This window comes from Brachycentrus maculatus, unplaced genomic scaffold (assembly GCF_059751285.1).
Source record: "Brachycentrus maculatus isolate JH-2025_06_01 unplaced genomic scaffold, ASM5975128v1 h1tg000299l, whole genome shotgun sequence".
Classification (NCBI taxonomy): Eukaryota; Metazoa; Arthropoda; class Insecta; order Trichoptera; family Brachycentridae; genus Brachycentrus; species Brachycentrus maculatus.
The window spans coordinates 1,221,019-1,234,683 of NW_028281050.1; the positions used below are offsets into that span (position 1 = coordinate 1,221,019).

Here is a 13,665-nt window from a genome sequence, read left to right on the forward strand (position 1 = left end):
TAAAGCTATAAATATGTAAAAAGGTATTTGACATTGAATTTTTTCATTACCAAATCGACTCATCCAATTTTTTTTTGAACAGAGGCAAACATGGTTTTTATATTCAATTCATTGATCACAGTCGTGACTGCTCAAGGCACTTTACTTACTAGAAGGTTACTGTGAAACATAATACGTTAAATTCTTAATCAATATATAGAGTGTAGGCAGCACATACGTCATCGTTTCGTTAGAAAATTAAAGCGTATAATAAAAAGAGAACCGAAAACTGATTTTCGAGACTTACGATGGTTTGTAAGTAACCCGATAAAAGCAATTAAGTAAGTACCTTAACATGTTTACATTATGTGGTTGAATGAACGATATTTCTAATTGATGTAAGGTTAACTTCTAATCTTACAATATCATTTAAATAATCACATCATGCAACTCCATAGTCAATGTTAATTAAATATTAATCAACATATTTAATTTAGTATATATTTTCGGTTTGGGATGTTAAATGTAAAACTATTGAAAATTCAAATGCAGTGGCATGATTAAAACTAATAGTTTAAATAAACGAGTAGTTTAACTCTCAGGTATAAAATAAAGCTATTATATAAATTAAAATAAAGCGATATAAAAAAATATCATGAAAAACTAATACGATGCATTTCCTTACATTTGGGACAAGTTCATAAATTGAAAAAAAGGTTTTTAATACATTTATATAATTATTTAGATATAAATCGATGATTGAATAATTTTCGTTTTATATAAATCTGAGCAGCCAGTTAATTAGCCAGAAGGTACAAAGCTTTCGCAAGAAAGTTGCATTCATAATGCACTTGTTTAAAATTTTCCTGAAATATATCATATAATTTGTTATCAAATAGTATGTGCAATTATGGGAATACAGCGCAAACACAGAATTCAATCACCGGCTAACCACCGGAGAGGTCACACGTCTCTTCGTGCCTGATTTTTTTTAAAATAATGTAGTTTGGATTTTTTTTGTACTATGGAATATATACCTGCAAAAAATTTTTTTTTTACCCTTTTCCTTTATTTTTCTCTTTTTTATTTTTTATTTTCTCAAAACTTTTTATTATTAACAACAAAAGCTTATTTTTTCAGTGCAAAAATGGTGTTTAAAGAAGAAAAAAAAAAGTAAAATGTTATCAGGATTTCATTCATTTCATTCAAACCCTTATCCGCACCCCAATGGTGCATAGGGCACTGCATCATACAATCGCAGTGTTATCTTGATCGTTAACACATGAAGGAAAGGTGATCAGCCTTCCGCTTCAGGTATCAGTCCAGGGTAATATGGAATACATAATTGAGTGAAAAAAACACTTATATTTATTTGACCCCCCTGGGAATCGAACCCGGGACCTCCAGAACGGTAGCCGAGCGTGCTGACCACTACGGAGGCACACACTGTTGAATAGTTATCAGGATTTAGAGAAAATTAAGTTGCTATTTAACGAATACTAGGCCTTAGTGACTTAAGACATAAAGACGTACAATATATCGCTCACTCCTTTCAACAAAGCCATATATAAAAAATGGTCCATTTTCAGTTATGCACGTTTTCGGAATACCCAGAAAATATACTATATCCCGACAAAAGCGGCATATTTTTAATTTAATATTTATTCGCTACACGGCAGAAAGTGTTGCTTTTGCATTTTTAAGAAAAGGTATTGTTAAATTATTTTTTTTTAAATATACTAAATATTTTTAAATGGAAAAAAACGTTCAGGTTTTACCTAATAGGTGGCTTGATATTTATTTTTAATACATTTCATCATATTTTTAAACTTTAAAAACGAATTCCTGAAAAATCAAGATTTTTAATACATGACGTTATTGACAGGAGTGAGAGATACACTGAAATTATAGCTAAAAATTATGCATCCTCCATACATACCCATGACTTTACATATACCCTTTTATTTTTTTCTTTCTTAACTAACGGCCGCAGCTAAGTTGTACATAATATTGTATATTACATTTTGCATACTTTATTTATTGTTTCGGCATTTACTTTGTTGTAAGACATGTCAAAATAATTAAAGAAACACTTGTTTTTATACCACTTGCTATTATTATTACAGTTATTATTCAGACCTGACGATGGACGTTTAGCTTCCGAAACTAGTAGTCATTAATTAACTTCAGTGGTATAAAAATAAGTGTTTCCTTAATCATTTTATTGCATACTTTATGATAAAATAATATGATAATTAATATGTTTTCTCTTTTTATGTAGGTACCTATATTATTGGTTCAAAAAGTACTTATCTAAACAAGGATGAACATATAAAACAAGGAATTGTGCATTACATTATTTTTTGACATCTCATCAAAGATGATGAATGAAAGATGAAGGTGAAAAATCCTGTAATTGGAGATAATCCAGATTTTATGAACAAGAACTTGGACACACTCAAAATGTTGTAAATAAATTATCTGGCCAAATTATAAGCAATAAAAATGAAAATGATATTTTCTGGCGTTTCTCATGTGTGTGATTATAATCCAGGATCCGGACCTCACATACTAATAAAAGAGTTTCTGCTCAATAAAAAGCTTCTTTTCATCTCACCAATAGATGTCTCTAGTGATTCAAGAACAATGTTCCAAAATTGGTTAAAATATATAGAACTTCCAAGAATTTGAGTAGTGTGGTTGTCAATAATAGGTAGAATTGGTGAATGTTACATGTGTGTACAGTGATCACTTAAACCAGCCTATGACGGTCGTCAGCCCCGTAAATGCCCAGACTTCCATATCATCATCTTTCATGAGATGTCAAAAAATAATATGAATGTAACTCCTGTAATTGGAGATAATCCAGATTTTGTGAACAAGCATTTGGACAGACTCAAAATGTTGCGAATTATGCATTAGCCTGAAATATTGTAATAACGAGTTATATTACGTTTATTACGCTTTATAGTTAGGAAGTAACATATTCTAGATAAATGGTAGATATGGTTCGCGAAATCATTGCAGAGGTTATGCATTCGGTATATAGGTGTATTGAATCCAGACATTAAAAAATCCTGATATTAAAAAAAGTAATAGTAGTATTTTCCAGGAGGTTTGCAACGTGCAGGTGTAATTTTGTACGAGAGAGCGGAATTTACCACAAAATGGGACTCAGTCACAATGCAACAATGTGCCGATTGTAATCCCTATATGTATTCACATCTTGAATTTGGCATCAAGCCACAAACTGTTCAAATAATACTTTCAAATTAATAAATAATAATATGCAGTTTAATCGATAATATGCAGTTTATATAAAACACATTGATTTATATTGCTTGATTAATAATATATAAAATCTTCGTTTTATAATTGATATTTTTTCTTTTTCATGATGAATCGTGTGGTAAGAAATTTCACAGATCGTGTGGTAAGACTTTCATGTTCCCACCCCAATAACTTCATCGTCTCGTTTAGTATAAGTGTTTATTTACGTATGTTTGTCATAAATATTTCTTTAGAAAGATATTTACGATAAATTGCAACCTTATTTTTTCTCATTTGTTTATTTTAAATATGCTCCTTACCTTATGTTTTTCTCATTATTTCTTTTGAATATGCTTCTTATGCCAATTTATTATACCTGTTTATTGTTTTTATTTTTTTTTGCCATGTATTAGTTTTGGTTATTTAAAAAAAAAACTTTATTATTTGTGTTCCAGTCTTGTTAACCTTAATACTATTAAGTCCCAAAATGAGAAATATAAATTACTCATCGGGAATATTATATATATGACCTATGTATGTAATATGTTTTGAAAAATAAATAATAATTTTGTTTAAACCCAGGTAACATTTGAGGTAGTTGAATTTTTTGCCTAAAACGTTTTTATATTAAAAAAATACATGGTTTAAAAAAAATAAAAGTTGAAAAATAAAAAAATATAAATACGGGTATTCTAGACGTCAGGTCCTAGCACGGCCGATCGCGTTCTGAATTTGAACGATTTTTTTTTAAATTACTTGATGTTAGTTCAAGTGACTCTGAAATCAAGATTCGACTTATGCAACACTGCTTATCATGGCCCTACTTAGGCTTCAACTTTATAAGTTTTGTAGCCTTAAAACCTACTCGTGAGTAGATTACTGTCATGTTTAATGTTAAAATAAATACTTGTAATTCGTGAGTGGAAATTATAGGCAAAAACACTAACTCTAAAGGCATGATTTTCTGGATTTGAGCGTTCGAGATTTCAGCCTTAAATGAATATTTTGCAAGTCCCAGAATTAGAACACAATATTATGCAACGAAGTTGGCACCAGTTTTGAGGCTAAAGTCAAGTTTACAAACCCCTCGGAAGCTACTGGCAGCGTAACCTGAAAACTTGGCACACTGCATACATAATGCATGTGTGTTCCTAAATGTCGTCAAGACTCAACCCATTCTAATGGAAATTACCTGAATTTCTCGACGGGAGATCGTTAATGGGTGAATTTATTGTGAGTACCTTTCATTCGTCTTAAAACGACGTTTTTGGCGTGTAAATTCTTTTGTTTCGTTTTTTGACATCATTATTTTGCTCCAGATTCACACACGCACACACACCCACACCCACCCAAATATATATATATATATATATATATATATATATATATATATATATATATATATATATATATATATATATATATATATATATATATATATATATATATATATATATATATATATATATATATATATATATATATATATATATAACGTGGTAAAAATTTTCTTTTGTAAATTGGGTGTAAATAATATGTAAAGTGGGTGTATAATAATAAAATAAACAATGTGTTGCTTTGTAATTAAAGTTTATTCTTAATTTATCTTTACAATATTTTTCTATCTATCTATCTGATTCTGACAGTTCAGAATATTATATTTTTTCTATCTGATGTCCTTTGTTTTATTCAGCGCGACGCATGCGACATCTGGTGGTAGAACTGTTTTATGTAGGTACTATTCGTAAGTACTTAATAAAATGTATAGGTAGGTACCTAGGTATTTTATTACATATATATATATATATATATATATATATATATATATATATATATATATATATATATATATATATATATATATATATATATATATATATATATATATATTTATATATATATTTATATATATTAAAATATATAGGATCGATTTGTCACCAATTGATTAACCACGATGATATTAATTGTTATGATGGTAATGATAAATGTAGAATATTAAATGTTAGTTTATTCTTATAAGTGTATATGCATAAGTGCCTCAGACCAGTAATAAAATAAAACAATGATTTTATGAGACCAATTTACATATTATTATGTCAATAATGTGACATAACATACATTTATCGTTTCAATCATTGTGATACGATTTATTTTAAACATGTGAACTGACTGTTTAAATCGTGCTGTTATCACTTTATTTTATATGTGTGTATTTCGTTTTTATGAGTATTAAATTCCGGGTGCCAATGATACTATTGCTATAATTATAATCCTCTTCGTAATAAATTGTACTTACTATTCCCTAACTATTACATACTAACTATCCATCACGCCGCTTCCCAGCAGGGGTAGGCAGAGCGAATAGAACGCCCATCACTCCTTAAGATACATTCTTCGCTGCCTTCACATTCATACCAGCTTTATTATTATTTATTTATAACTCAATTATTCTGACTCCTGACCCGACCGCTAACAAGTATATAATGCCAAGTTTTCATCGGTCTTCCTCTGATCTCATTCCTCCCTTATTTATTTTCCTATAAGTAGACATTTCCTTTACAAATGCATGTATTAAACTCGTACATCTAAAATATCTGGGATGTAGCACTGATTTGATTTCTTAATCCCAGGTAACGTTTTTGAATTGAAAAAATAAGTTTTTCTTCGAAAAAAAAAATGTTTTTAAAAAGAAAAGAGTTATTCAAATGTAAGGAGTTAAAAAATATATTTTCAATATATTTAAAAAAAAACAATACACAATCTTCAAAAAAATCGAGCCTGGAGTAACGTCCAGCTCTCAGCACAGCCGGACGCTTAGTGAATTATAGTATTGCGAAGGAGGCCTTAATAATCTAAAGCGGCGAGCAGATCATATTGCCTTCATATAACTCTATGACCTGCCCCCATTATAAACCTTCTATAAAAGACCTAGTAATAATTGGATAACGGGTGTGAGTAGGTCTGAAATATATTTTGTCATCCGTAATGCATGACTCATTGTAGAGAAATTATCAATCAAATACATTAATAAAAAAGAATTGTTAAATATGCCGTTCGCACTGAAAAACCCAATATAGCAAAATGTATCAAATTAACACCACGTCGACACGACGCGGTGTCCTATGCACATATGTCTGATAATTGGACCAAATAATTAAAATCTTTTTGGCCTTTCAAAATGAGAGATAATGATACAGTTCTATTAAGTACCGAGCATTTATGTACAAAAACGATCGTTACTGGCTGCGGCGCTGGATAGTCAGAATGATCAGGTTAAATAGTTCACAGACATATGAAAAAAGAATATCACGTTTTTATGACGCGATTGTATTTAACACACCGTGATTTTGAAATATACATTGTTTAGATTGAATTTTTTTGTAAATAAATTTGATGACAGCATAATACATTAAGTATAATGTATTGTTATGGTAATATTAATTTTGTGAATTGACGCATGCGCAGAATTGAATCACGGAGTAAAAATAATACATGGAGATGATAATAAAAAAAAGTAAAACATAATACTAATAATATATTTAGAGATATTTTAACAGAGATGAATAAGATTTTGAGAAAGAATATGGAAGGATGTCTGGACATTAAGGCCGAGATCTCGAACGCTTAAATCACAATGCGTTCGGCCTCGCTGGGGGCTGGACGACCTTCTGCGCTCCATTTTAAATTTTTTTTTAATTGTAATTGGACTTTTTTTTAGAATGTAGATTGAAAAAAATATACCTTTTTTTAAACTCCGTACCTTTCGATAACTCTTTTCTTTTAAAAATCATATTTATATCGGAGAAAAACTAATTTTTTTTTAATTAAAAATAAAATGTTTTCAGGAAAAAATCTCTATAGAACTCTCATTATCAACAGTTTTGTATTCTGTATCATCTCTACAATGTAACACTGAGTTTCTGATATTTCTTCAATGTTAGAACATCTCAAGCTTCACTCTGAAAATAATAAACTCGCTAACTTTGATTTACTGCCTTTGAAATTGCGCATCTCTAAGCAAATGATAGTAAACTCAATGTTAACTTGCAGATAAATAATATTGCATAATGGCACACGGCGCATGCGCTCCAAGACTCACGCGAGATATTATTTGCCAATGTCAATGGCACGGACGTAAGTTTTTTCATTGGGATCCAAACTAGTTACGTATTACATATAAAAACGCAAGTATTTTGAGTTGTGTTACGATTGCGTTCCAAGATCAAGGATTCACGCCGTGTGACTTTATTAAAAACTTTTGGTTAATTTATGCTTTTTTTTGAAGAACACAACAGTACAGATACGTACCTACATGTTATATAAATTACAAATAAGCGTTGCAAGTCTTTTCCAAAAACATTGTTCAAAAGTTAGGGTAAATACTCGTAAAATACAAAGCTCCAAATTAATTACAAATATATTAAACATTTTTGGTGTGTCCTTGGTGTTCACAAATATGGGTTTATTAGGAGTTATTTTTACATTTTTTGACATCTCAACATGGATGGAAAAGAATTTTGAATTTTAGATATTTACAAGGCTTACCCGTCATAGGCTGGTTTGATGATGATGAGTTGATGATGATGATAATGGATGAGATTGAAAACCACACAACTCAAAATTTTGAGTTGTGTGGTTGTCGATCATGGGTAGAATGGTAAATTTACACTGTATAAAGTGATTACTTAAAACCAGCCTATGATGCGTCGTAAGCGCGTAAATACTCAGACAACCATATTCTTCTACATCTGTGTCGGGTTGTGGTCCCGGGTTAGTTTCGCGGACTCTTGTGTCAGAGTTTCTCGGTTTGAACCTTCTCCACCACAATTTGGTACCTTTTTCTAATAATGAGCCGCTCAGGCTCATAGAAATAGTATGAAATCAAAATGTTTTTGTAAATAAAAAAACACAAATATTTCTCTTTAAAAAAAAATTTGATTGAGTTTTCAACAACAAAAAAATATATATATTCGTAAATGTTGTTTCAAATTTAAAACTGCACAGTTCAGTATTTTTTAAAAAATAGACGCATGAGTGTTTAATGATGGTTCTGCTTCAAAAATTTTTCTTAATTTTTTATTTTAAAAAAGCTGAGCGGCCATGAACGACGTCTGTATCGAATCTGTCGTATGACTGTTAAATGTGTTGCTGCTATGGTTATATCATTGCAGTATTATTATAATGGTAATGAATTTTTCATGAAGGTCAAGTGATAAGTCTAGCTTTTCAGATTTCCCCAAGGGAGGATGACATTATTACATCGCTGATTTGTTTTCATTCTTCATTTGGAAGGCCATATCGACATCTTTCATTACGGCGGGATCGCTTACCTCTAATTGTACAAGTAATTTAAGTCCTTTAAGGAAAATTATCGATAAAGTCTTAATGTGCCAATTTCTAATGGAATTTAAAGAACGTGACGATAATATTTAAAAATATTCAATAATAAAGCTAGAGTTATCCAACAATATATTTAATAAATATAATATTCTTCTACATTACCAAAACAATTTAACAGATTTATTTAACGTAAATTGAGTAACAATCACAATGATCTGTTTATAAATATTTTATTCATATATTTATTCGGAAAAACGCGTTTAAAGATAATATAATATTTAACACTCTCCTTATCATTCATTATTCACATTGTGTAATACCACTTTAAAAACCACTTTTTTAATGTGGTATTTACATAAAGTCAACGATGAATAATAAGGAGAGTGTTACACATATTACCATACCACAAATTTACTAATGCTTTTAATATACAAAATAATATATTTAATTGAGTTAAATTTACGTCTCCGATGAAATAAGCACACTTGTTATTCAAATTGTATTTATAGACTATACTGATGATCAACTCTGCTGGTAAAGTGGTGGTAAGGTAATTGCTACCTTGGACGTCGGTTAACTTTTCTTGTTAAACACTATCACAAAGTGAACGATGAATGATAAGGAGAGTGTTACTATCCCAAGTACTTGGTTTATATGGCTGATATTATACATATTTATAAATGAAGCTTTCATACTGAAGTATCAGCTAACGTAATCGAAATATACAAGAAATCGAAAGGTTTTGTTTTAAACTTTTACCGGCTAAATATGGTTAAAGCCGATTAGGTAAAAATCGCTTTGTTTCATTGTACTGAAAATGAACTCGAAGAATGGCAAAATGCATTAACTTGAAGAAATCGACCACTTTTCATTGATCTTTTAAGTGTTCTTGGCCGCTCCAAGATGAACGGATCAAATGATACTTCACCGCAAAACACATTAAAAATTATTTGTATTTATTATTATTATTTCGTGGGAATTTTTATTACTACATTTATTTACTAGATAAAAATTGTCAAAAAACTAAATTTTATCTTCATAAAATGTTGTAAATTCCAAAGGGTTGGTTTTTAGATAAATGAATTAAAGTAGTGTTGTAAGCTGCGTTTAATCCAATCAACCAAGTCTTCATTGTATAAAAGCTCACCAGTATGTACGGTGGAGTATCTAAAAAAGCTGTGCATCACACGAAAATTATCTGCTAGACGTCGTACGCTTTGATTAGCTACAACAGCAACGTATAAAGTAAGCTTACCAGCTACCAAGCTCTTGCGGGTCGATGGCATGGAATGATCTTTATATTTTTTTTGGGGAAAACTTCATTTTCGCATATTTTACGTCTTTCCTATTGAATGAATCAGATTTTTATGTTTATACTTTGCACTTCTGTAAAATGATTTTTTGCAGAAGTATCTGAATGAAATTATGCTCTATAAATAAGATTTTTTCAAATGTTTTATTACGCTTGCGACATGCCAGAAAAGTATGAGCGTGTGAATAAAAAAATATATATTATTAATGGTGGGAGCGCATCCTTGTGAGATCTTGTAAAAATTTAGTTACAGGTTTATTCGCCGAGAGCGCTAAAAAAACACGTTATAATCCTGTCGTTAATTTGTAACATTTAGAATAAAAAAAACGACTTTATTTTTTTTCTTTCTAATACTATATAATTGATAAATGATCAAATAAATTAACAATATCTTTTCTACGAACAATTCGCTTTTAAAATTTGCTTTTTCATTTTATTACCAAGATATACCAGCCCCGCAGTCATCAATCTCCAAAGCTGTGAATAAAATATGAAAAATTGAAATTATCTTTCAATATGACGGGCCATGTCAAAATATCAATGTGGGAGATAACCAAAGTTGAGATAAAAAAATATCCCTTTATATATCAAATTACCGACGATGTAACAAATTGGTTTAATATTATTGATCGATGACTTGACGCTCGAAATAATAAAGCGATTCGGGAATTATCTATTGGAAGGTAAACAAGCTAATTAGTGTAATGATTGCGCGATTACAGATAAAAAGCGGAGATACTTAAAACATTATTTCGTTAGGTCCTTTATTTCAGAAATTTCTGGTTTTCTCCTTGTATGTACATAGTTTTTAACCCATAATTTTATCATTGTAATAGAGGTTATTTGAAAATATGTATTTGTAAGCATATTTGAGGACGCATAGATAAAATAATAAATGAATAAAGGAGCTCCTAATGTACATGACTGATATTTATTAGTAACTAAATATATATATATATATATATATATATATATATATATATATATATATATATATATATATATATATATATATATATATATAAATATAAATATAATATATATATATATATATATATATATATATATATATATATATATATATATATATATATATACATATGTGTGTGTGTATGTGTGTATATTTAAATGTCAAAATTACAGCAGGCGCCTGTACAAGAATTTTGCTAATATTATATACACGAGTTATGTACAATACTTTTGTTCACGTTATAAATTGCCTTACTGTTAACTGTTTTTTTTCACTGAAAATATGTTTACCCAGCAAATAAAAATGGAAGGAGTATCAACTTGAAAAAATATATAAGTTATATGTTGTGTAGGTTGTGCGTGCTGGTAATTGAACAAAATTTTGAATGAAAATTATATGTATTAGTATCTTGGTACATCTTCTATATTCTCTTTACATTATTATCTGCCTTGTCTCTGGCGTCGTCGGGAAAATAATTTCTGCTGAATTGTTGACTTTGACATTCAGATATTTTTTTGCCCTCAATTGATGGAATATCTGAAAACTGTTTGAAGGTTGGGACGAAAAGTCTATTTAAAAAAAATATATTTGCGGGATAACTCCTGATTACTTTCACATACAGGTAAAATGATCACATACTGGTGATAGGGAGAAAATAGTAGCAAATGCAGCCTTATTCCCTATATTTAACGAAATTTTCAGCAAAGTCAAAAGTCATCCACAAAGCAAAGTAAATACATCGAGCGTATTGTTTATGGTTTATTTATGATTATGAAATACTTACACCGTAAAAATGTTTTAACATTTTCTTATTGTTTTAGTAATTATATGGTCATCGGGTGATTATTTTTCTACCCTCTTCGATTACAGACCATTATTAGTCTTAGATGAAAAAAATATATAAGTAGGTAACATAACGTCGTTTGACATAGGGCGGCACATTTGTTGAGTCGCTTTTTTGTAACGTTTTTTGTATCAATCGTTACAAAAAATACAACAATTTCGTCATAACGTATAATGTGATGTTTAAAAAATACATCATCTTTTTCTCACATATAACATTTGCAAACGTACGTGTGGTACCATGTACCATTTAGTGCAGATAAGAGGAAAGGAACGCGAGAATGTCTTATACATCATACTTAAGTCTCAAAATACGATAAATCGCAACTTAATTTCCTTTAAATTAGGTAAAATTTGACGAAACTGAACTTTTTGCTTAAAACACAGATTTTGTATTGAATAACATTTTCTTCGAAATAAAAATACGTTTTTGCAAAGAAAAGAGTCATTGAAAGGTAAAGAGTTAAACAAATATGTAAAAATATTTTTTCAACTTATATTTTAAAAATGGACTAATTCTTTTAAAAAAGCGCCCAGCCCATACGTGCGGCTTCTTACGCAGCCGTTCGCTTACTCAATTGGATGTTATCTCAAACAACCAAATACTCCCCCTCAAAGCTTTTTAAAAAAATATGTTGTATCCTCATAGAATATAATGACTTTATTTTGGAAAAAAATATAGTTATTGTGAGGTAAATCGATAGCTTAGCAGATTTAATCGTGTGCAATAAGTAACGTGTTTTCAATCGTGGCCATTTTTTTAAACATTCTAACTGTTTACTCTCAATTTCAATGGCTACATAATATAGATCGAACCACCTAAAATCGTGTTGAAAATTCGAATCGCTAGCGTCCGTTATCTAATCCGTGGAGTCACTGCCAAAGGTAAACCTACGCATATTAGCTATTGATCAACCGAAGTTTAACTAAAAACCTTCAGAGATTCTACCACCTCTCCGAAGACAAATCGCTAAGTCAATTTTAATCGAGCGTTTAACAACTCGTGCAGAAATATCGCGAAGAAACAATGGAGGTTTAACCGCTAACCGGTGAGATGCTTGCGAATTTTCTTTGCGATTACCCGCGCTCGTCGCTGATTGATTGTTTTAACAACTCGGCTCGGAGATGTTCGCGGGAAAGAAGCATCTAACCCTATCTCAGCAGGCTATAAGTACTGGCCGCCAGGAGAGAAGAAATCACAATAACACCGACCTTCGTCGCATCAAGGACAAGCGCGGAAAACTGGAAAACCTTTTTACTGCACCTGACCCCAAATAAGAACGCTGGTCGTTCTGAAAGCGGTTGGAGACAGTGAAAAATTCCATTTTCAAAATAGGGTTGCGCTCGCTATTTAAAATCTTTGGGTACTTTTTATCGATTTTATATTTTCTGATTCAAAAAGGGTTGCGTTTTTTTATTAAAATAATTTTACTCTGTGATTAAGAAATAAAATCGACTGGGTACTTTAAAGTGATACGAATATATACGAACATTGATGTGACTTTTTTTGTGTTGTGCGATTTTTTTTGCAACGAACGAGCGTAAACAGATAAAATAAAAATAAGGTAAGAATTTTACTTTTTTATAAACATTATTGTTTACTTAATTAATTTTAAGAGACGAAAAATGAGTATGGAAATAGTTTTTAAATCTTATAGTATAAGTATTGTTTTGTGACAGTTTTTGTTTTTATTTGTTACAAATGTAATAAAATACTTTTGACTTGGTAAACTATTATTTGTTAAAATCTACTGTGACGCGTGTTTCGATGTATTCGACGTTGTATTATAAAACAACGTACGGTGTTAATTTTTTAGTAATACTGATGTTTACCAAGTATTTTTTTAATGAAAATGTATAGATTTACCGCAAGGTGTCTGACAAATCGATCAATGAAATAAAATATCTGTTACTAACTTAACTAGAAAAAAACTTTGTGATAATAATAATA

General features: G+C 30.0%; 1 protein-coding gene across 1 annotated transcript in view; it reads left to right on the plus strand.

Annotated features, from left to right (window-relative positions):
* Positions 1-12,912: 12,912 nt before the first annotated feature.
* LOC148304899 (uncharacterized) overlaps positions 12,913-13,665 on the plus strand; it is a 58,563-nt gene continuing 57,810 nt past the window's right edge. The window contains exon 1 of the mRNA XM_088267544.1: positions 12,913-13,279. The gene's annotated coding sequence lies outside the window, so the exon portion shown is untranslated. The remainder of the gene's footprint in view (positions 13,280-13,665) is intronic.